A 26,333-nucleotide genomic window follows, 5' to 3' on the forward strand; every position below is an offset into this window, starting at 1 on the left:
ATGGGCTTTACAGGCCAGGAAGGCTCTGTTGCAGCTGCTCGCAGGGTAGAGCATCCTGAAAAGTTTCCAGGAGGAGGTGAGGACTGAGAATGACACCAAAGAATGGATGCGACTTGAGTCACCTACAAAAGAAGAAATAAACGTGGTGATTCAGGGATGATTTGAATAAGAGAGGGAGAGAGAAACAGGTTGAGAGTATTCAGGAATAATAAATAGCAAACAACAGCTACAGCAGTTCAGAAAGGGATGTAGGAGCCAAACCTAGCCCTGCTAGCAGCTCTGCTAATCTCACAGATTTTAGTAATCGGCTATCTTTCAAATCACCTGGCTTTATTAAAAACAATAGACACTATGCTCTGTACGTTTAAATGATTCTACAGAATTTTTAACAGATCTTTAAATGGGTTAAAGATCTAAATTACTATTTATTAATTTTTCATGTTAATATATTAATTTTTTTGCCATTATTTATAAGCTTTTCAGTGTTAATTCTGTGATGAGCAGGTATTACCAAGAAGCCAATCTTATAAGATGCAAGGACATTTACTCTTGCACTCATTTCTGTGACAGACTTTGTGACTCTCCAGTGAGTGCACAGTGAGCTGAACAACGAATTCTTAAAAGTTTAATTCCACTTTCATTGGGAGTCAAGTATATCCTGCTTCTTTTGAATGCAACCCTAATCCCAAAGGCAGATCCTTTTATTGTCTTTGGCCTCAGTAGTTTCTGTGCTAGCCCCTGAGTAAGATGGTGACACAAGTGGACAAAGGAATTGTCAGTTTATTTGGGAATATCCTAGGGATTAATTCATCATTAATGATTGTTAATGAAATCTGATTCCATGAGATAAGGTGACTTCCGAAGTAAAATCGAACTCTTCGTTTGAAGTATATTCCTGAAATTTTTCTTATCCAGTGTTCTCATTTAGAGGTCACTAAATCCATCATTATTTGTGCTCCAAAGTAGATTCATAAAAAATAAATAAAATGAAATTTGGCTATAGTTTGAGCTTCTTGTATAAAAGGTGGTATTATCGAATTAAGCAGACAGTTGATTTCTATATTTCTGACATTTAACGTTAATTTGATAGGAAATAATTATCATAATATTATAATCAAATATTCTAAACCCACAGTTTTTAAATATAGAGTTTAGTGGGTGACTTAATATTTTCTACATGAACTACCGTATGTCAAAGAGAGCTAATGATCTCCTTAATAGGCAGCCTACTCACACTTGCGTATCTGTGGTAGGGAACCTTCTTAAAGGTCAATCTAGTTGGTGTCCTCTCCCTTATTCTCATGATCTTTCTGCCCTTTTCATTCAGGTTTGGCCACCTTTTAGCCAACTTTGTTGCCTGCTTTAATGCATCCTGCCTCATGTTCCGTGGTGAGCACTGCACATTGCAGCTCCTTTAGGAAGCAGCTTCAGTCTTCCCAATCCATAAACACAGACAACATCCCTTCTTTTTTACTTTACTTGAAACCCCTAAAGAAGGTATATTATATTTTTTGAATGTTCTCAGATCCCAAGAACCATGTTCTATGACATGGTTATTCATTTCAAGAATATTCATTTCAAGAATGAATATTTCAAGAATATTCATTTCAAGAATGAATTCATTTCAAGAATATTCTTTCAGGTTATTCATTTCAAGAATAACTCTTCACCATTCCTTGAATATGGCTGGTACACCCCATTCTTCTGCTGATGCAGATCTTGAAATGGCCTCTTTTCTTATCAACTCTCTTCAAAGCCCTACCTTCCTTTAAGACTCAAGTTGAGTTCTAGACTCTCTCTCAGGTCTTTGTGGACCCCAGCTCCAACATCGGTTCTCAGGGGCCTCTGTTTCCTGTGCCATTTGTCATTGTTGTTTCCCTTTGTGCACATTCCCATCTCCCCCAGCAGACTGCAAGCCCCGCTCAGAACGGAAGCATGTCCTGTGCCTCCCCTCACAGTATGTAGAACGTAACCACGTGCCCAGTCAAAGCAGGCCTTCAGTAACGTTTGTGAGGAGGAACATGAATGAATGTTCATGTGACAATGAATGTCATTAAGCTCTTACCTTCATCAAAAAGGAGTATTTAAAAAGCTACTGTTCTGCACCAAATTACCTGCAATCATCTTGGTATCCCCGTAGAGGCAAATCTGTTGAAAGCCAAATCACTTCAGAGTTCCAGGTATTCATGTGAGGATTTGTAAACAAGTTAGGTCGCAGCAAGTCAGTACTCATTTTTTTAGGCAATAAAATGTTCTGTAATATAGACAAGGAGACAGTGTCACTCCCGTTTAGGATGTCTGCTGAGAGAGCGAGCATTAACTGAGAGGTCAGATATCTATAATTTTAAGCGTAGTGGAAAGCCACATAAACTGAAGTTTGATTATTTCCCAAATGATCAGGAACCCTAATGGATTTCTGCATATGAAATATCATTTTACTGAGTTCTGTAGAGATTTACCAAACCCAATAGTATTAGTGTTAGGCATTTGGGATCTTCAACGGCTAGTCTCTGTGCTTTTAAAAGGAAGAGTGATATATAGCCATGTACAGTGTAGACAGGCCACATCTCCCTAGGAATTCAGTGCTGAGTTTCATCTTTAGAGCAAAGGTGTTACAGAGCTAAAAGACATATGGATTATATTATCACCTTTAAAAGGTGAAATTTTTTTGGTGACTCTTTTCCAGATGTTTCAGCTGCTAGCAAGATCTGGCAAGACAGTCCACTGGGGTGGAGCCAGCTTCTGTAAGATTGCTAATCGGGGTCTAAACCTCTGAGTGCAGCAACAAGCCAGGGTGGTTTCTATCAGAACCTTATATACTTGTGTGTCTGGTGTTTACTTTGTAAAGCAGTGGAAGAACTCCATGTAAACCAATTTGTGACTTAAGACAATTTAGGTAACCTATCATAAAGCCAAAGGAAAGTTTTTCTCATCAAGAAGTTGTTTCTTTACAATGCAAAGATTTTTCTAATACTATTAGCCTACTAATAAACTCTTAATAGCAACCAGATAACTTATGCCTAAGACCTATACTTGCCTATACTTGGTAACCTATCATAAAGCCAAAGGAAAGTTTTTCTCATCAAGAAGTTGTTTCTTTACAATGCAAAGATTTTTCTAATACTGTTAGCCTACTAATAAACTCTTAATAGCAACCAGATAACTTATGCCTAAGACCTAAACTTGTCTATGCTTGTTACTAAAATTTTTAGACATTTAAGTAAAGAAAGGAAGCCCCATTTGGGTTCTTGGTTCATACGATAAGAATAGACCAGAAAAGATATTTATATCAAACTAGTGAAATTCCTATTAAATATACTATAAAGTCTCTAGGAATCATTTTCCTAATCTCCTCTGAAAGAATAATTTTATCTTTAAAATTATACCACTGTATATGTCATATATATATATATATATGTACACACACACACACACACACACACACACACATTTTCTTTCACCTTCTCCACACCTGTTAAATAAACTTGTCATTTTTACAGCCAATTCAGGAAGAGAGTTCTTCACTCCTCTCCTTGGAGACCTAGATGTACCTCGTCCGGTGTCTGGGGTCAACCCCATCTCCTCTGAAAGCCTGGCTGCATGATTTGATAGTCACAGCTGTCATTATCATCCAGCTTGGCACATGCCTCTAGGGTTTTCCCATTGAGCAAGGGTCTGAACTGTGCTGCCCACGCTTCCTCATACCAATTATAACTCCCATGCAGTTATCTAAAAAGCAGAAAAAAATGATCAACACCATCCCCAGCCTTGTAATGAGGAAGCAATTTCCCCTTATTATAACTGACTAAATATGTGCAGGCTGACCCTCAAGGCCCTCCTTGCCCTCTTCGTGTCCCTCTGGAAATCATGGTCAAAACTCACTTTTCCTTTCAGATTTCCTTGACTTCCCACTTGTTTTGTTTCTTTCTCTTAATTCCACACTTTTTCCATCTTCATCGTCACTGTGCCGAATGCTGTTCCTCGTTCTGTGCCCTCACGGAGTGATCACGCCTCTTTCTGGTGCGTACCTCATTAGAACCTGACCTTTGTTTCTCGTTTCTGATCTTCTGCCATTGGACTCCCTTACCACAGATTTACTTCTTGGGCGCCAGAGGAAGAGGGTCCTAGAGCCATGCAAATGATCCAGCAGATTTCACTCTTCCTTCCTTTTGTCACTTCTAAGACCCTCGTGTCTCTTACACTTTTTTGTCCGAAGAATCTATACTGTGTGTGTTTGGTTTAACCAGAAACAGTGCTGTGTTGGCTGTAGGCAGTCAAAGCATTAGTTACGTTGTTGAAAGGCACGAGGAATTTATCATCATTTTTTTTACCTTTCTACTTCAAGTAGAGGTAGTTCAAAGACGTTGCACGAATGAGTCAGTATCCCCTGTTTTGGAGCATAAGAAAATCATCTCTGAAGATTTGATGAAAAACTGAGACAAAACAGAAAAACAGTTTTGGACACCTGTGTATCAGTGGCTCCTCCCTCTGACATGTGACCCTTTGGAGCAGTCCCAAGCTAAAAAAAACCTTAGATTGAGAGACTAATTCATTCTGATTAAAGCTTTTATACTTAGGATTTTCATTTGGGCATATGGAAGAGACTAACCTAATATCTGTCTAAACTAATATTTGTTCTTCCTTTTCTTCCTTGGGAATACAACCTCCAGTTTTTAGCTAGGCACATGCTAAGCTGAATAAAGAATCCATTTCTCAGTCTCTTATCAATTAGCCATGTACACATTAGGCCAAATGATACGTAAGTGGAAATGTTTTGCGTGGGCTTCTAAGAAGTCCTCCAAGCATTGGTGCATGCGCATTGACACTTTTTTATTCTGTTTTCCATCCTGTTTCCTGATCATAAGGCAGATTGCTGGATCTCTAACAGTCATATAGGACTGTGAGGTCAAGGGCCATATCCTAGGGATGGAGAAACAGTGAGTTGGTAAAAGCCTGAGTCCAAAAACTTCATGAAGTGGAACATCATATCAAGCACGGCATAATTTTTATGTGAGAGAATGAGAAATAAACTGTATTGTTTAAATCTTATTTTGGTTTTTCCTGTTATGTACAGTCATGTGTAATTCTAATTGAGTCAGGGAACTTTGTGGTGAGTTGGATAGATGGAAGAGAAGTATTGGGGGATTATGACTGTACCCTTTGCTTATGCAAGGTGTGGAATCAGAAATTATCTAACTGGGTTTGGGTCGTGGCCTCATGTAAATCAGAGTTCATAGTTGCTTCCTAGAGACGTTTGCTAGTTCTTTAATAACTAAGCACATACACTAAAAGAAAATTTTCCAAGAGATTCTGACAGGGAGGCAAATGTATGTGTTTGTACATGTTAATTGTAATACCTGTAACAGAAAAATATTTTAAGTAACCTAACTATTCATCAGTAAAAAATTTGATATAATGGCCTATCTATACTTTGGCATATTCTTCAGCCCCTAAAGATGATACGTTATGCAGCCATTAAAGATATTAAGAGTGTGAATCAAATGAAGAGGTGTTTGTAACATTTTGTTGAGTGAAAAAAAATAATGTTAAGATTTCTAGTCATGATGGCATTGTAAATTCTCCAAGGAACCTCCTCTGCCTCTACACATATGACATATAGATAATATGTAGAATGAGGAAATCTAAAAGGTGTAGTCATGCTCAAAAGTAAGATAGATGTCTCCATGACACAGAAACTGAAAGTGATAAGCGGCATAAAGGCATCAGCCTACCAGCCTACCAGGTTCTGGGTGAGCAAAAGGCTGATATGGCCAGGAGTTTAGCTATATCTTCAGTAGAGAATAAGAGCATCCGTAGCAGAACTTCAGCTAGGTCTTCTCCTTACATTATGTTTCATGAAAAGAGAATCTAGAAGATACATGTACAACCACGTGACTAGGAAGTAAACCATTACGTTGCTTGCTGGCTTCATGATTGATGACATCCCCAGTGTGCAGATGTTTTTAATATATAACCCCTGTCTGCCTGGGGTCCAAAATGGATGGGCTGGTAGCAATTGCAAAGACACTAGAGAGAGGTTAGTATACATACACACACGTGTGTGCACATACACACACACACACACACACACACACACACACACACACACACAGAAAAATAACCTCCTATTCAAAAAATATCTATAAACCAAAATTCCAAAACATATTAAAAATCTATCACTAGGAAAACGGCCAAATAAACCCTATAATATGAATATGGCCTTACTATGATGAATATGAAATGAGCAGACTGAAAAACTTTTCTTAAAAATAAATATGTTTAATTTCCACTCCCATGTTTACTGGAACATTATTCATAGTAGCAAAGATATGGAAACAACATAAATGTTTGTTAATGGATGAATGGATAAAGAAAATGTGATTAGTAATAATATATATATATACACACATATATGTACATATATATGTATATATTATTCTGCCTTAAAAAAGAAGGAAATACTGCCATTTGAGACAATACTGATGAACCTGGAGGACATTATTCTAAGTGAAGCAAGCCAGACTCAGAAAGACAGAAAGACAAATATTGCATGATCTCATTTATATGTAGAATTTAAAGTAGTCAAACTCATAGAAACAGAGAGTTGAATGGTGGCCTCCAGGAACCAGGGGAGAGGGAAATGGAGAGATTTGGCCAAAGAGTACGAAGCTTCAGTAATGGAGGTGACTGAATTCTGGAGATCTAATGCATGTACATCATGGTACCTGCAGTTTACATTACAGTATTGTATACTTGAAATTTGATAAAAGGATAGATTGATTTTAAGTGTTCTCACCACATACACACACACACACACACTCACAAAGGTAAATAAATATACTATTCAAGACTAAAACAAATAAAAATATCCATTTTCTGTGAGATAAATAATAATATGTAATGAAAATAGAGAAATAATGTACTTGGAAAGATTATTGCAAAAATATTATGGAAAAGGGTTAATTTTCTTATTGTATAGAGAGAACTCTGAGAAATTAACAATATAAGAACCAACAGCCTAAAATAAAGGAAGGGACAAAAGTTTTAAAGAGAAATCCAACAGATAAAGAAATACAAATCAATTATAAACCTGAAAATATATATGGTATTTCTCACAATTTAAAAGATACCAGTTGAAATGGTGAAATAGTGTGTTTAACATGTATAAGATTGGAAAAAATGAAATAGAAACACTATCACTATTGCGTGCATTGAAGGTGTGAAATATGGGCAATCTCACACACATTGGTTTGGGAAGAGAATGACACTTTTTTGCAAGGCAGTTCTATAGTATCTATCAAATTTATAATATCTATCAAATTTACTATGCAATATACCCTTTTATTTTACAATTCCATTTTAGACATTCACCATAAATGAAACATACACAACGTATGAAACGGTCATTTATAATAATGACCGTTATAGCATTAATTTTAGTAATCATAACATTGTTTTTCAGTAGGGGAATAGAACTGGTTAAACCCATTATGCAACATGGACTACCCCTTAACATTCCCAGGCCTGGAAGCAGGGCATATAGAGGTCCACACACTATATATCTAAATATTGAAGACTTATAAATTAAATAAAATATACTTCATCTTCCTTCACTGACAAAGATGCCTTCGTAACTACCTAAAGTAGCAAGATAATGACAAACTAAAAAGGACCTAATGTGGCATTCAAGCCTTTACACACCTGTTTAAAGGTATCTCTCACCACTGCTCACTCAAAACTAGCTCCATATTCTATATTGTCCAGTCAGGGGACTCATCTCCATTTCAAGAATGTTTTGTGTTCTTTCTTCATGCATGCTGTAACTTCTTTTTGAAATTCTTCCTTGCTCAGGTTGAATGTCCCCTTTGTTATTACCAGATCTAATCTCGAAAGAGAATTATTTCCTCCTTCGAGATCCCTTAGGTCTTTGCTATAACATTTAAAAATAATCTTCCTCAGATTATAGAATATTGTGGACGTAATTACTTCTACACCAGGTAGTAAACTACTTTAGATTATGGAATTTATCTTAGTCATTCTTGCACATTTTTAGCATCTGAACCTGTGCCTTGCAACCAATAGGTGCTCTACAATTGAAAAAACTGGATTACAGATTAAGAAAAAAACTATTATGAAAATTTCAAACATGTATAATCAAGCAGTTTCAAAACTAAAAACTCATAACCAGTCTTGTTTCATCTATACCCTTGTTTCAAACCACACCTAATTTTAGTATCAAATTATTTTGAAAAAAAAAGTCATTTTTTCTGTAGCTACCTCTGTATGTATTTATATAAAATAAGGAGTACTTTCTCAAAGCATAATGATAAAACCATTGTCAAAACAAATATTTAACAATCATTCTTTAATATATCACATTTCTAATTAGTATGAAAATTTCCTTGATTGTAAAATAATTTTTATTTGTTAGAGTCAAGATCCAGATAAAAACCATATATTAGTATTGGTTTATTTGGCTTTTAGATTACTTGTTTTTTTTTTTTTTTTTTTTTTGCGGCACGCGGGCCCCTCACTGTTGTGGCCTCTCCAGTTGTGGAGCACAGGCTCCGGACGTGCAGGCTCAGCGGCCATGGCTCACAGGCCCAGCCGCTCCGTGGCATTTGGGATCCTCCCAGACCGGGGCATGAACCCGTGTCCCCTGCATCGGCAGGCGGACTCTCAACCACTGCGCCACCAGGGAAGCCCTAGATTACTTTTAACCTACCAATTTATTCTGTCTTTATCTCTTCCCTTCCTAGCAATTCTTCCTTGAAGCTGAAAGGCAAGTGTGTTTTTGAAGGCAGATACAAGCAATGCACCTCATGGCTGCCATTTAATGTTAGTAGTTTTAAAATTTTTATTGCCTAGATCCAATATTTCATTATTTCACCAACAGTTGAAAATGGTAAATTTTTTTTGTATTTTTTCTTCATTTATTTAGGTGACCAACAAAGTGACTCACAATTTTTAAAAATTATACTCAATTTATAGTTATTATCAAATGTTGGCTATAGTCCCTATGCTGTACAATATATCTTTGTAGCTTATTTATTTTATACCTGATATATTGTACCTCTTAACTCCCTACCCCTATCTATCCCTCCTCCCTTCTCTCTCTCCACTGGTAACCACTAGTTTGTTCTCTAGATCTGTGAGTCTGTTTCTGTTTTGTTATATTCATTGCTTTTTAAAATGTTTTTAGATTTCACATATAACTGATAACATACAGTGTTTTTCTTTCTCTCTCTGACTTATGTCACTAAGCATCATAGCTTCCAGCTCCATCCATGTTGGTACCAATGGCAAAATTTCACTCTTCTTTATGGCTGAGTAGTATTCCATTGTATATATACCACATCCTCTTTATCCATGGACACATAGGTTGCTTCCCTATATTGGCTATTATAAATAATGGTACTGTGAACATTGGGATGCATGTATCTATTTGAATTAGTGTTGTTGTTTTCTTCATATATATACCTAGAAGTGGAATTGCTGGATCATATGGTGTTGTATTTTTAGTTTTTTTTTTTTTGTCTTGAATTTTATTTTATTTATTTTTTTATACAGCAGGTTCTTATTAGTCATCAATTTTATACACATCAGTGTATACACGTCAATCCCAATCGCCCAATTCATCACACCACCACCCCCATTCCCCACCACTTTCCCCCCTTGGTGTCCATACGTTTGTTCTCTACATCTGTGTCTCTATTTCTGCTCTGCAGACCGGTTCATCTGTACCATTTTTCTAGGTTCCACATACATGTGTTAATATACGATATTTGTCTTTCTCTTTTTGACTTACGTCAATCTGTATGACAGTCTCTAGATTCATCCACGTCTCTACAAGTGACCCAATTTAGTTCCTTTCTATGGCTGAGTAATATTCCATTGTGTATATGTACCACATCTTCTTTATCCATTCATCTGTCAATGGGCATTTAGGTTGCTTCCATGACATGGCTATTGTAAATAGTGCAGCAATGAACATTGGGGTGCATATGTCTTTTTGAATTATGGTTTTCTCTGGGTATATGCTCAGGAGTGGGATTTCTGGGTCATCTGGTAATTCTATGTTTAGTTTTTTAAGGAACGTCCATACTGTTCTCCATAGTGTATCAATAGCTCCATAGCTGTATCAGTGTTCTCCATAGTGGCTGTATCAATTTACATTCCCACCAACAGTGCAAGAGGATTCCCTTTTCTCCACACCTGCTCCAGCATTTGTTGTTTGTAGATTTTCTGATGATACCCATTCTAACTGGTGTGAGGTGATACCTCATTGTAGTTTTGATTTGCATTTCTCTAATAATTAGTTATGTCGAGCAGCTTTTCATGTTCTTCTTGGCCATCTTTATGTCCTCTTTGGAGAAATGTCTATTTAGGTCTTCTGCCCATTATTGGATTAGGTTGTTGTTTTTTTTTAATATTGAGCTGCATGAGCTGTTTATATATTTTGGAGATTAATCCTTTGTCCGTTGATTCATTTGCAAATATTTTTTCCCATTCTGAGGGTTGTCTTTTCGTCTTGTTTGTAGTTTCCTTTGCTTTGCAAAAGCTTTGAAGTTTCACTTGGTCCATTTTTGTTTTTATTTCCATTACTCTAGGAGGTGGATCAAAAAAGATCTTGCTCTGATTTATGTCAAAGAGTGTTCTTCCTATGGTTTCCTATAAGAGTTTTATAGTGTCTGGTCTTACATTTAGGTTTTTAATGCATTTTGAGTTTATTTTTGTGTATGGTGTTAGGGAGTGTTCTAATTTCATTGTTTTACATGTAGCTGTCCAGTTTTCCCAGCACCACTTATTGAAGAGACTGTCTTTTCTCCATTGTATTTCCTTGCCTCCTTTGTCATAGATTAGTTGACCATAGGTGTGTGGGTTTATCTCTGGGCTTTCTATCCTGTTCCATTGATCTATATTTCTGTTTTTGTGCCAGTACCATATTGTCTTGATTACTGTAGCTTTGTAGTATAGTCTGAAGTCAGGGAGTCTGATTCCTCCAGCTTTGTTTTTTTCACTCAAGACTGCTTTGGCTATTCAGGGTCTTTTGTGTCTCCATACAAATTTTAAGGTTTTTTGTTCTAGTTCTGTAAAAAAAATGCTGTACGTAATTTGAGAGTGATTGCATTGAATCTGTAGATTGCTTTGGGTAGTATAGTCATTTTCACAATATTGATTCTTCCAATCCAAGAACATGGTATATCTCTCCATCTGTTGGTATCATCTTTAATTTCTTTCAACAGTGTCTTATAGTTTTCTACATACAGGTCTTTTGTCTCCCTAAGTAGGTTTATTCCTAGGTATTTTATTCTTTTTTTTGCAGTGGTAAATGGGAGTGTTACATTAATTTCTCTATCACAATTTTTTGGTGGCATCTTTAGGATTCTCTATGTATAGTATCATGTCATCTGCAAACAGTGACAGCTTTACTTCTTCTTTTCCAATTTGTATTCCTTTTATTTCTTTTTCTTTTCTGATTTCCATGGCTAGGACTTCCAAAACTATGTTGAATAATAGTGGCGAGTGTGGACATCCTTGTCTTCTCCCTGATCTTAGAGGAAATGTTTCAGTTTTTCACCATTGAGAATGATGTTTGCTGTGGGTTTGTCATATATGGCCTTTATTATGTTGAGGTAGGTTCCCTCTATGCCCACTTTCTGGAGAGTTTTTATCATAAATGGGTGTTGAATTTTATCAAAAGATTTTTCTGCATCAATGGAGATGATCATATGGTTTTTCTTCTTCAGTTTGTTAATATCACAGTTTGTTATATCACAATATATCACATTGATTGATTTGCATTTATTGAAGAATCCTTGCATCCCTGGGATAAATCCCATCTGATCATGGTGTATGATCCTTTTAATGTGTTGTTGGATTCTGTTTGCTAGTATTTTGTTGAGGATTTTTGCATCTATATTCAACAGTGATATCGGTCTGTAATTTTCTTTCTTTGTAGTATCTTTTTCCGGTTTTGGTATCAGGGTGCTGGTGCCCTCATAGAATGAGTTTGGGAATTTTCCTTCCTCTGCAATTTTTTGGAAGAGTTTGAGAAGGATGGGTGTTAGCTCTTCTCTAAATGTTTGATAGAATTGACCTGTGAAGCCATCTGGTCCTGGACTTTTGTTTGTTGGAAGATTTTTTTTTGCAGTACGTGGGCCTCTCACTGCTGTGGGCCTCTCCTGTTGTGGAGCACAGGCTCTGGACGTGCAGGCCCAGTGGCCACGGCTCACGGGCCCAGCTGCTCAGCGGTACGCGGGATCCTCCCGGACCAGGGCACAAACCCACGCCCCCTGCATTGTCAGGCGAACTCCCAACCACTGCGCCACCAGGAAAGCCCGTTTGTTGGAAGATTTTTAATCACAGTTTCAATTTCATTACTTGTGATTGGTCTGTTCATATTTTCTCTTCCTTCCTGGTTCAGTCTTGGAAAGTTATGCCTTTCTAAGAATTTGTCCATTTCTTCCAGGTTGTCCATTTCATTGGCATATAGTTTTTGTAGTAATCTCTTATAATTCTTTGTATTTCTGCAGTGTCAGTTGTGATTTCTCCTTTTGCAGTTCTAATTTTATTGATTTCAGTCCTCTCTCTTTTTTTCTTGATGAGTCTGGCTAATGGTTTATCAATTTTGTTTATCTTCTCAAAGAACCAGCTTATAGTTTTATTGATCTTTGCTATTGTTTTCTTTGTTTCTATTTCATTTATTTCTGCTCTGATCTTTATGATTTCTTTCCTTCTGCTAACTTTGGGTTTTGTTTGTTCTTCCTTCTCTAGTTCCTTTAGGTGTAACATTTGATTCTTTATTTGAGATTTTTCTTGTTTCTTGAGGTAGGCTTGTATAGCTATAAACTTCCCTCTTAGAACTGCTTTTGCTGCATCCCATAGGTTTTGGATCGTCGTGTTTTCATTGTTATTTTTCTCCAGGTATTTTTTTAATTTCCTCTTTGATTTCTTCAGTGATCTCTTGTCTGTTTAGTATCGTATTGTTTAGTCTCCATGTTTTTGTGCTTTTTACGTTTTTTTCCCTGTAATTCATTTCTAATCTCATAGCGTTGTAGTTAGAAAAGATGCTTGATATGATTTCAATTTTCTTAAATTTACTGAGGCTTGATTTGTGACCCAACATGTGATCTATCCTGGAGAATATTCCGTTTGCACTTGAGAAGAAAGTGTAATCTGAGGTTTTTGGATGGAATGTCGTATAAATATCAGTTACATCGATCTGGTCTGTTGTGTCATTTAAAGCTTGTGTTTCCTTATTAATTTTATGTTTGGATGATCTGTCCATTGGTGTAAGTGAGGTGTTAAAGTCCTCCACTATTATTGTGTTACTGTCGATTTCCTCTTTTAGAGCTGTTAGCAGTTGCCTTATGTATTACGGTGCTCCTATGTTGGGTGCATATATATTTATAATTGTTATATCTTCTTCTTGGATTGATCCCTTGATCATTATGTAGTGTCCTTCCTTGTCTCTTGTAGCATTCTTTATTTTAAAGTCTATTTTATCTGATATGAGTATTGCCTACTCCAGCTTTCTTTTGATTTCCATTTGCATGGAGTATCTTTTTCCATCCCCTCACTTTCAGTCTGTATGTGTCCCTAGGTCTGAAGTGGGTCTCTTGTAGACAGCATATATATAGGTCTTGTTTTTGTATCCATTCAGCAAGCCTGTGTCTTTTGGTTAGAGCATTTAATCCATTCACGTTTAAGGTAATTATCGATATGTATGTTCCAGTTACCATTTTCTTAATTGTTTTGGGTTTGTTTTTGTAGGTGCTTTTCTTCTCTTGTGTTTCCCACTTAGAGAAGTTCCTTTAGCATTTGTTGTAGAGCTGGTTTAGTGGTTCTGAATTCTCTTAGCTTTTGCTTGTCTGTAAAGCTTTTGATTTCTCCATTGAATCTGAATGAGATCCTTGCCGGCTAGAGTAATCTTGGTTGTAGTTTCTTCCCTTTCATCACTTTAAGTGTATCATGTCACTCGCTTTTAGCTTGTAGAGTTTCTGCTGAGAAATCAGCTGTTAACTTTATGGGTGTTCCCTTGTATGTTATTTGTCGTTTTTCCCTTGCTGCTTTCAGTAATTTTTCTTTGTCTTTAATTTTTGCCAGTTTGATTACCGTGTGTCTCAGCGTGTTTCTCCTTGAGTTTATCCTGTATGGGACTCTCTGCACTTCCTGGACTTGGGTGGCTATTTCCTTTCCCATGTTAGGGAAGTTTTTGACTATAATCTCTTCAAATATTTTCTTGGGTACTTTCTCTCTCTCTCTTCCCCTTTTGGGACCCCTATAATGTGAATGTTGTTACGTTTAATCTTGTCCCAGAGGTCTCTTAGGCTGTCTTCACTTCTTTTCATTCTTTTTTCTTTATTCTGTTCTGCAGCAGTGAATTCCACCATTTGTCTTCCAGGTCACTTATCCGTTCTTCTGCCTCAGTTATTCTGCTATTGATTCCTTCTAGTGTATTTTTCATTTCAGTTATTATGTTTTTCATCTCTGTTTGTTTGTTCTTTAATTCTTCTAGAACTTTGTTAAATGTTCTTGCATCTTCTCGATCTTTGCCTCCATTCTTTTTCTGAGGTCCTGGATCATCTTCACTATCATTATTCTGAATTCTTTTTCTGGAAGGTTGCCCATCTCCACTTCATTTAGTTGTTTTTCTGGGGTTTTATCTTGTTCCTTCATCTGATACATAGCCCTCTGCCTTTTCATCTTGTCTATCTTTCTGTGAATGTGGTTTTTGTTTCACAGGCTGGAGGATTGTAGTTCTTCTTGCTTCTTCTGTCTGCCCTCTGGTGGATGAGGCTATCTAAGAGGGTTGTACAAGCTTCCTGATTGGAGGGACTGGTGGTGGGTATAGCTGGCTGTTGCTTTGGTAGGCAGAGCTCACTAAAACTTTAATCTACTTGTCTGCTGATGAGAGGGGCTGGGTTCCCTCCCTGTTGTTTGTTTGACCTGAGGTGACCCAATCCTGGAGCCTACCCGGGCTCTTTGGCGGGGCTAATGGAAAACTCTGGGAGGGCTCACGCCAAGGATTACTTCCCAGAATGTCTGCTGCCAGTGTCCTTGTCCTCATATTGACACACAGCCACCCACCGTTTCTGTAGGAGACCCTGTAACACTAGAAGGTATGTCTGGTTCAGTCTTCTGTGGTGTCACTGCGCCTCCCCCTGGGTCCTGAAGAGCACACTACTTCGTGTGTGCCCTCCAGGAGTTGAGTCTCTGTTTACACCAGTCCTGTCAAAGTCCTGCAATCAAATCCCGCTAGCCTTCAAAGTCTGATTCTCTGGGAATTCCTCCTCCTTTAGCCAGACCCCAGATTGGGAAGCCTGACCTGGGGCTCAGAACCTCCACTCCAGTGGGTGGACTTCTGTGGTATAAGTATTCTTCGGTTTGTGAGTCACCCACCCAGCAGTTATGGGATTTGATTTTATTGTGATTGCGCCCCTCCTACCGTCTCATTGTGGCTTCTCCTTTGTCTTTGGATGTGGGTTATCTTTTTTGGTGAGTTCCAGTGTCTTCCTGTCGATGATTGTTCAGCAGTTAGCTGTGATTCTGGTGTTCTTGTAAGAGGGAGTGAGACAGTGTCCTTCTGCTCCGCCATCTTGAACCAATCTCCCTATTTTTAGTTTTTTAAGAACCTCCATACTGTTTTCCACAGTGGCTGCACCAATTTACATTCCCATTAATAGCGTAGGAGGGTTCCCTTTTCTCCACATCCTCACCAAAATTTGGTACTTGTGTTATTTTTGATGATTCACATTCTGGCAGGTGTAAGGTGATATCTCATTGTGGTTCTGACTTGCATTTCTCTGATGATTAGTGATATTGAGCATCTTTTCATGTGTCTGTTGGTCATCTGCATGTCTTCTTTGGAAAAATGTCTATTCAGGTCTTTTGCCCATTCTTTAATTGGGTTGTTTGGTTTTTTGATATTGAGTTGTATGAGCTGTGTATGTATTTTGGATATTAACCCTTCATCGGTCATATCATTTGCAATTATTTTCTCCCATTTCATAGGTTGTCTTTTTGCTTTGTTTATTGTTTCCTTTGCTGTGCAAAAGCTTATAAGTTTTGTTAGGTCCCATTTGTTTATTTTTGCTTTTGTTTCCTTTGCTTTAGGAGACAGATCCAAAAATAATATTTCTATGATTTATGCCAAAGAGTGTTTTCCTCTAGAAATTTTATGGTTTCTAGTCTTACATTTAGGTCTTTAATCCATCGTTAGTTTATTTTTGTATATGGTGTGAGAAAAATGTTCAAATTTCATTATTTTACATGTAGCTGTCCAGTTTTCCCAGCACCACTTATTGAAGAGACTGTCTTCTCCATTGTGTATTCTTGCCTCGTTTGTCTTAGATTAATTGACCGTAAGTGCATGGTTCATTTCTGGGCTCTGTATTCTGTTCCACTGATCTGTGTGTCTGTTTTTGTGCCAGTATCCTACTGTTTTGATTATATTAGCTTTGTATTATAGCCTGAAGTCAGGGAGCATGATACCTCCAGCGTTGTTGTTCTTTTTCAAGATTGTTTTGGCTATTTGGGGTCTTCTGTGTTCCATACAAATTTTAAATTTATTTTTTCTAGTTCTCTGAAAAATGCCCTTGGTATTTTTATAGGGATTGCATTGACTCTGTAAGTTGCAGTGGGTAGTATGGTCATTCTAACAGTGTTAATTCTTCCAGTCTATGAACATGGTATATCTTTCCATCTGTTTCTGTCATCTTCAATTTCTTTCATTAGTGTCTTATTTTTTTCTGAGTACAGGTCTTTTACCTCCTTAGGTAGGTTTATTTCTAGATGGAATAATTCTATAAGGAGAATCCATACCTTATAAAATATTTGGTTATTGAAAAGTACACGTTATATAGGAAAGAATATATAAAGAATAGCTGCTTGATGTATTCCCTTGGTAAACGTATAATTGGTTAATTACTTACCATTAAAAAAAAATTATTTCCTTAGACTCTTCCAAAGAAGATGACTACCTTTTTTCTGATGAGTGGATGGTATTTAAATGTATTTGTGTGTTTCAAAATACTGCAGTTATTTTTTTATTCATGGTTAAAATTAGTTTATCTTTGTCCAGCAGAAACCTCTTCAAATTGTCTTCTGGGTCCTTTTAACATGGCACTAATAATCCTTGTTACCTTTCTTACTATCTAATTTGGCAAAATTCTTTGCATTTGTCCTATCAAATTTCTGATGCCAGCTATACCAGGACTTTATGAAAGGTCCTTGTTCCTTATTGTGGAATATAGTATTTAGAAACTACAACTTAAGCACTGGAATTTTTCATTGCCTTTGGATTAGTTTTTGTTTCTAGACCTTTTTTAGTTTTCAGAAGTAAGAAATATTTGTTTACTCTATAAATATAAAACACAGTTTAACTGTATCTCATTTATTTAATATATTAATAATTAACCCAATAATAATTCATATAATTAATTCAAACTCAAGACTGTAGGGCTTTTCTTAACCTCTTGGATCCCATTTCTTTATTTCACTTGTATTTCAATATTTCTACAGTAATTATTCATTTGCTTTATTCCACAATACACACACTACAGACTCAGTATAGTAATATCAACATTATTGCCAACACTGTAATTACTGAAAACATTTTCAGATTTTAATTTTCCTTTATTTGTCCTTCAGAAATTTCACAGTAGGGTTATTCAGTTAAAGTATTGTTTCATATTCACCTGGAATTTTCCTCTCTGTGTGGTTATACTGCCAAGTTAGTACAAAGTTTGGTTTGTGTAATTCTTTTTGCTTCAGACATTTAGCAGTTGACTTGAAAATTTAATTTTGTATTATAATTATGTAAAATGTTCACATGGACAAAAGTAAAATATATCAATGTGTTATATTCAGAGAAGTATATTTTTCTGTTTCTTTCTCTCCAGTGCATTCCCTCCCTCCCCTTAAATGTAAGGATATTATACAAACATAGAGCCTCATATGTTTTATCTTTATACATAAATGTATGCATCCACACATATATACATACATACATACACACATATATTCAGTATTCAACAATGCTGAATGAGAACTGAATGGAAATTTACTGTAACTTGTGGGAAATTAAATTTTTACATTAGCAAATGAATATAAATTACTTGAAAGTAGAAAATGTGATATTTCAGTTTAGTTGCATTTGCCTATATTTTCTAAATTCCACTGTTCATGTAATTCTGAATAAAATGGCATCGGCACCAGACTATGTGCCATTGTGATGTTCCTTTAATGAAAACGCTGCTACCACAGCCCTCGCCATACAGTACACTTGCACATTTACCCATTTGTAGATACTCATTGAACACATATCTTGCATTTAGTTCCCTTGTGAAAACAGTAAGAAGGAGTTAACAAGAGTTATATCCGTACTGGCTGTTTTGTATAGCACTTCTCAGTATAAAGCTAAACATTTCTTATATTCAATTCAATACTAAATACCCATAGCTTAATGCTTTAATCAACATAGCTAAAGCATAATAGTTTATGCTTTACGATCCTCTACAGTGGTCTTGTGTAGTCAAACTCTTTGTATCAGTTTGAATTATGTTTGACTACATGTAACAGAAACCTAACCACAATAGCTCAACAAAATCGAGGTTCATATTTTCTCACATTATGAGAAATCTGGAAGCAATTAGTTCAAGATTGGTACAGCTGCTCAGGGACGGTCCAAGATCTTTTCAAATTCCTGCCCCTTTATTCTTTTCATATGGTATTTATTTTTTCATGGTTTCAAAATGGCTTCTCTGCCTCCAGGAATTATGTTTATATTCTAGGCAGAAAGAAAGAGGGAAGAGTAAAAAAATAAAACATGTCTGCCAGCTGAGTGTATTCTCTCTATACTAGGTAAAAACAGACTTCCTGTAAAATCTGCCTAACAGATTTACTCTTCAATATCATTTGTCAGAACTGGATCACATGTCCATTCCTAGCTACAGTAGAGTCACATTACTGCTCTGAGAACAACTGGACCTCCCAGTAAGTAAAGGAAACAGAAGGAATGGCTACTGGACAAGGAACCAAAACTTTCTACCGGGGCTTCCCTGGTGGTGCAGTGGTTGAGAGTCCGCCTGCCGATGCAGGGGACACGGGTTTGTGCCCCGGTCCGGGAAGATCCCACATGCCGCGGAGAGGCAGGGCCTGTGAGCCATGGCCGCAGGGCCTGTGCGTCCGGAGCCTGTGCTCCGCAACGGGAGAGGCCACAACAGTGAGAGGCCCGTGTAGCGCAAAAAAAAAAAAAAAAAAAAAACTTTCTGCCATATGCCTTGAATCCTTGTCAGTGATGTTTTAAGGTTTATTTTTTTCCTCAAAACAAAAGCAGTATATGCTTTGTGCTACTCAGCTATGTAAATATGAATCAAGTCTGCTTCCCTGAACACCAGAAATTTGTTTTATGATTTTCAAGGACTGTAATGGAAAAATATTTTGCAGCTGCTTATATGAGTTTTCTAGAGCTGCCATAATAAGGAACCAAAGACTGAGAGACTTAAACAATAGATATTTATTTTCTCACAATTCTGGAAGTTAGAAGTCCGAGAAAAAGGTGTCAGAATGGTTGACTTTTTATGAGGCGTCTCTCTTTGGCTCATGGATGTCCATCTTCCCCTTGTGTCTTCACACAGTCTTTCTTTTGTGTGTATCTGTATCCTAATCTCTTCTTCTTATAACAACACAGTCATGTTTAATTAGGGCCCAATGATATGACCTAATTTTAACTCAATTACCTCTTTAGAGACCCCGTTTCTAAATATAAATTCTGAGGCACTGGGGTTTAGGACTTCAGCAAATGAATTTTTGAGGGGGCACAGTTTGCTTGCAACATTGCTAAAGCATAGAAAAAATAGCAATAACAAAACAAAACAAAAACAAACCAAAAAGGCAAGGTGACAAGAGACATTTCTGGGTCATCCATTTCAATTTTTAAATTGTATCAACATTTCCAATCCCACCTCACTGGTATCATCTGAAACTGGTAACCAGAAAAAATTACTTAGCCAAATATAAAATATAATACTGCCAAATGATTTCTAACTCCTATGATTCATAGATTCTAATGGCTTAATAAATGACTGTTTAACTGGGATAGTAGAGTCATAGGTAATTGCAGTTATTCACACATTAAACTGTAGGGAAATAGCAAATCCAATTATATTGAATTCAAGCATATCTCTCTGGGATTTGTGGAAGATATTTAAGCAAAGAGACATGCCACTTTCATATTCCAATTTGCTTGTACATGTCTACTTAGATTTATTGTGATTTTTCCTTGGTTTTTGTGTGTTCACTTGCAGATAACAATCAGTTGCAGATGCAACAGACAGCAGTATAACTTTGGAATACTTTTGTTAATTAACTTGGGTTCAAATTCTAATAGCGTGCGCATCATTGCTAGGGTACTAATAGAGTGTGGGAAATAAATGCTCTTGATCTTCCTTGGTTTATTTTTCTGCTTTTTATGTTATATAGAGTGTCTACAGGGCTGTGGAAAACAAAACAGACACAGGCAATAATGATGTTTTATGTGAGTCATAGAGAAAAGTAGGAAAGGATACAATCCAAACAAATATAAAGTGGTATTGATTTTAATTAATGATTATTTGAGACTCAGTCAATATAGAAGAGCTCTCATTCATTAGATAGTTATAGTAATTATAGGTTGCAAATTAGATATAAGTCTTGGGAGGCGGGAACTGATTTGGCACCCTGAGCTGGAGGTTATTATTGTCAACACTGAAGGATTTGCTAGATACCATCAAGCTGAACTATCTAGGGATGATCTTCAAAGGTGAGCATTTGAAATAAGACCAGTTGAAAAAAAGAGACCAGTTCAGTGCCAGGGAGATAATCACTGCATGAGATGATCCTGATGAATTAGATCCTGATGCTTATTTCTTCTTCTGTCTCTTCTTTTTTTTTTTTTTTGCGGTATGCGGGCCTCTCACTGTTGTGGCCTCTCCCGTTGCGGAGCACAGGCTCCGGACGCGCAGGCTCAGCGGCCATGGCTCACGGGCTCAGCCGCTCCGCGGCATGTGGGATCTTCCCAGACCGGGGCATGAACCCATGTCCCCTGCGTCGGCAGGCGGACTCTCAACCACTGCGCCACCAGGGAAGCCCTTCTGTCTTTTCTTTGACTAAGGTGAAGATCATGGTGGGCAACAAACCCATGACTCAATTGCTTTCACAACTATCTAAAATAAAACCATCTATCTCAAACATTCTCTCTATTTCAATTCATTGAATTAAATGAATTTAAATTAATCAAACATATAGAGCTTTTGTTAGATACCTTGCCCAGTCTAGGTATATGAGATCCAGTGATGACCAATTGTGTAGAAGGTTATCTGATGATAAATATTTTAAAAAAATATAGAACAGGACATATATTGACACAGTAGTGCTATATAATAATCACTCACAGAACTTCATACATTATTGTTGTGCATTACAACAATAAACATTCATTTAATTGATGTGTCTGTGAATCACTGATTTAGGCTGCAAAGTTCTTTTGGTCAGTGGCACGGTGGTCTCTGTCACATTCCATTAGGCAAAACAAGTCGCACAGATGACCCAAACTCAAAGGGTAGGGAAATCAACTCTACATCTTTAGTTGGAGGAACCACAAAATTACTTGGTACACATACAGAGAGGAAAAAATAAGTGCAATTATTAATATAATCAGCCTGCCATTCTTTGCCCTCAGGGAGGACACAGTTACTCACATCCCTCTTATGTATAAAATATGTTCTCCCTTTACCATGACTGTCAGAAGTCACATCCCATCACAGCATGAAATTCAAAGTCTATAATTTTGTGATCTCTCTTGGTCTGGATGTAGCCCCTCTTGGTCCAGAGACCTATAGCCAAAAAGACAATTTATGTGCCCCTGAAACACCCAATATAAAATGAAGAAAAAAAAATTATTTATGAAAATGAAAAGAATGAACAACACAGTATAGTCTCTGGTCTATAGAAAGTTTGAAATCTCTTGAGCAAATATTCCAGATTTCCCTCTTGTTTTGGAAAATGTTTATTAGTTTGGACCTACTTCTGCTCCCTAGAAATGGATCCTCTGTTTATTGTTCTCCATGACTTTTAGCTTTTCCCTCTGATATATCCTTTCTTTTCCATCCATCCTGACCACTTTTGAAGAAATGGTCCTATTAGCTGAGTAGTCTTCTCAGCCTGTAGAAAGTTGTAGGTCCAGAGTCTTTGTTTTCCCTCAGTCAAACATCCTTTTTTTTTGCAGACTGGCAGGGCTTTTGCTAATACAGCTCTTTTAAGACATTGTGAATTTTCTTTTTTTTTTAATTGAGGTATAATTGACATATATTTTATTAGTTTTAGGTGTACAACATAATGGTTCTATATATGTAAATGATATGAAATTATTGCCACAATAAGTTTAGTTAACATCCATCACCTCACATAGTTAGCAGATTTTGTTCTTGTGATGAGAACTTTTAGGATCTACTATCTTAGCAACTTTCAAATATACAATAGAGTATTGTTAACTGTAGTCACTATGCTGTACATTGCAGGCATTCATTGTTTTATTGCACTTTGCTTTATTGTGCTTCCCAGATACTGCGTCTTTTTTACAAATTGAAAGTTTGTGACAACCTACATCAAGTAGTGGCGTCTATTGGCACCTTTTTTCCAACGGCATTTGCTTACTTCGTGTCTCTTTGTCTCATTTTGGTAATTCTCGCAATATGTCAGACATTTTCATTATTATTATATTTGTTATAGTGATCTGTGATCAGTGATCTTTGATGTTACTAGCGAAATTGTTTTGGCGTACCAAGAATCACACCCATATGTGATGGCAAACTTAATTGATAAGTGTTGTGTGTGTTCTCACTGCTCCACCGACCGGCCATTCCCCTGTCTCTCTGCCTCTCCCCAGGCCTCCTTACTCCCTGAAATATGATAGTATTAAAAGTAGGCCAATTAATAACCCTCCAGTGGTCCCTAAGTGTTCAAGGGAAAGGAAGAGTCACATATTTCTTACTTTAAATCAAAAGCTAGAGATGATTAACCTTAGTTAGGAAGGCATGTTGAAAACTCAGGACGAAGACTAGGCCTCTTGTACCAAACAGTTAGCCAAGTTGTGAATGCAAATGAAAAGCTCTTGAAGGAAATGAAAAGTGCTACTGCAGTGGAGACATGAATGATAAGAAGGCAAAGCAGCCTTATGGCTGATATGGAGAAAGCTTTAGTGGTCTGTATAGAAGATCAAACCAGCCACAAAGTTTCCTGAAGCCAGCACCTAATCCAGAGCAAGGCCTTAAATATTTTTGATTCTCTTTGATTCTCTGAAGGCTAAGAGAGGTGAGGAAGCTGCAGAAGCAAAGTAGGAAGCTAGCAGAGGTAAGTTCATGAGGTTTAAGGAAAGAAGCTGTATCTGTAACACAAAAGTGCAGGGTGAAGCAGCAGGTGCTAATGTGGAAGCTTCTGCTAGTTATCCAGAAGATTTAGCTAAGATCATTAATGAAGGTGGCTACACTAAACAACAGATTTTCAATGTAGATGAAACAGCCTACTACTGGAAGAAGAGGCCATCTAGGACTTTCATAGCTGGAGAGGAGAAATCAGTGTCAGGCTTCAAAGGACAGGCTGGCTCTCTTGTTAGGTGCTAATGCGGCTGGTGACTTTAAGTTGAAGTCAGTGCTCATTTATCATTCTGAAAATCCTAGGGTCCTTAAGAGTTATGCAATATCTACCTTCCCTGTGCTCTATCAGTGGAACAACAAAACCTGGATGATAGCACATCTGTTTACAACATGGTTTACTGAATATTTGAAGCCCACTGTTGAGACCTGCTGTTCAGAAAAGAAGATTCCTTTCAAAATGTTACTGCTCATTGACAGTGCACCTGGTCACCCAAGACCTCTGATGGAGATGTACCATGAGATTAATGTTGTTTTCATGCCTGCTAACACAAGATGCTGTCTGCAACCCATGGATCAAGGAGTAATTCGACTTTCAAGTCTTATTCTTTAAGAAATACATTTCATAAGGCTATAGCTGCCGTAGATAGTGATTCCTCTGATGGATCTGGGCAAAGTCAATTGAAAATCTTCTGGAAAGGATTCACCATTCTAGATGCAATTAAGAACATTTGTGATTCATGGGAAGAGGTCAAAAATATCAACACAAACAGGAGTTTGGAAGAAGTGAATTCCAGCCTTGATGAATGACTTTGAGGGGTTCAAGACTTCAATGAAGGAAGTAACCGCAGATGTGGTAGAAACAGCAAGAGAAGCGGAATTAGAAGTGGAGCCTGGAGATGTGCCTGCCTTGGTGCACTCTCATCATAGAACTTGGATGGATGAAGAGTTGCTTGTTATGGATGAGCAGAGAGAGTGGTTTCTTGAGATGGAATCTACTCCTGGTGAAGATGCTGTGAGGATCGTTGAAATAACAACGGAGGATTTAGAATATTACATAAACTTAGCTGATAAAGCAGCATCAGGGTTTGAGAGGATTGACTCCAACTTTGAAAGAAGTTCTGCTGTGGGTAAAATGCTATGAACAACATGCATGCCACAGAGGAAACGTTCTTGAATGAAAGAATCAATTCATGCAGCAACCCTAATTGCTGTCTTATTTTAAGAAACTGCCACAGCCACCCCAGCCCTCAGCAGCCACCACCCTCGTCAGTCAGCAGCCATCGACATTGAGGCAGGACCCTCCACCAGCAAAAAGATTACAACTGGCTGAAAGCTCAGATGAGGGTTAGCATCTTCTAGCAATAGTTTTAAATTAAGGTATAATGCCATTGCATACTTAATAGACTGCAGTATGGTGTAAACGTAACCTTTATACGCATTGGGAAACCAAAAAAATTCACGTGATTTGCTTTATTGTGATGTTTGCTTTATTGTGGTGGTCTGGAACGGAACCTGGAATATCTCTGAAGTATGCTTGTACATCCCTAGGACTTATTTATCTTATGATTGGAAGCTTGTACCATTTGGCTACCTTCACCCACTTCCCCCACCCTCCACCCCTCACCTCTGGCAACCACCAGTCTGTTCTCTGTATCTATGAGTTAGTTTCTTTTAGATTCCACATATAAGTAAGTGAGATTATATAGTATTTGTCTTTCTCTACTTCACTTAGCATAGGGCGCTTAAGGCCATCCATGGTGTTGCAAATGGCAGGATATCCTTTTTTACGGCTGAATTATGTGTATGTACCACATTTTCTTTATCCATTCATCTGTTGATGGACACTTAGGTTGTTTCATTGTCTTTTCTATTGTAAATAATACTGCAGTGAACAAGGGGATGCAGATAACTTTCTGAGTTAGTGTTTTCCTTTCCTTTGGATATATACCCAGAAGTGGGATTGCTGGATCATATGGCAGTTCTATTTTTAATTTTTTGAAGAACCTCCATACTGGTTTCCATAGTAGCTGCACCAATTTACATTCCCACCAACAGTGCACAAGGGTTCCCTTTTCTCCATATCTTTGCCAACACTTGTTATGTCTTACCTTTTTGCTAATAGCCGTTAACAGGTATAAGGTGATATCTCATTGTGGTTTTGATTTGCATTTCTCTGATGATGTGAATTTTCTATGTATTTGAAAACAAAAGCCCAATTCATTATTTCACTCATAGGAATTTACGAAATGGAAATACATATGACTGTATGAATAATACATTCACATGTATTATTAATTTATATTAATGAATAATATAAATCTTTTTATAAAACAATAATTATTACACAATTATATTGAAAAATGAACACCTGTATACATTATTTTTAGTTGTATTCTTTTAACAGAACATTTTAGCAAAATTGTTTTTCAGTATGATCTACTTATTCCTTTTCTAGGCTTTTACCTAATAGGATAGATCTATGCAGATGTGTGAACATTTACATATAACCATGTTCACTGAGCATAATTTAAAATATTAGAAGATTGGGAAAAATCTAATAGCATATATTACATTTGTACTTTAAAATGTTCTATTTTATATATAGTTAACTTACTTGAACAATGTATTCATTTTATAATTGGCAAAATATAAACTTTAAATATGAAAAATAAAAATATTGCTTTATCTGTTGACTAACATTTAAGGTAAATTTGAACCGTTTTACTTAGCCTCAGGATATGAGTGGAAAAGTCAAAATGATTAAAACTGTGTTGAAACATAGCTCATGGGTGATGCCATTACCTAAAATAGGAAAGTAAAACAGAAGTTATTGGATTTTGGACATGTTCCATTTAAAGTGCCTCTGAAAGCCTCCGTGGGAGGTATCCAGAATATACTTGGAAAGATATGTCAGGT

The 26,333-nt window shown here is 37.0% G+C and overlaps 1 pseudogene; it reads left to right on the forward strand.

The window, feature by feature from the left end:
* Positions 1-24,766, forward strand: LOC132531267 (tigger transposable element-derived protein 1-like; annotated as a pseudogene).
* The last annotated feature ends 1,567 nt before the right edge of the window (positions 24,767-26,333 follow it).

This window comes from Lagenorhynchus albirostris, chromosome 13 (assembly GCF_949774975.1).
Source record: "Lagenorhynchus albirostris chromosome 13, mLagAlb1.1, whole genome shotgun sequence".
Lineage (NCBI taxonomy): Eukaryota > Metazoa > Chordata > Mammalia > Artiodactyla > Delphinidae > Lagenorhynchus > Lagenorhynchus albirostris.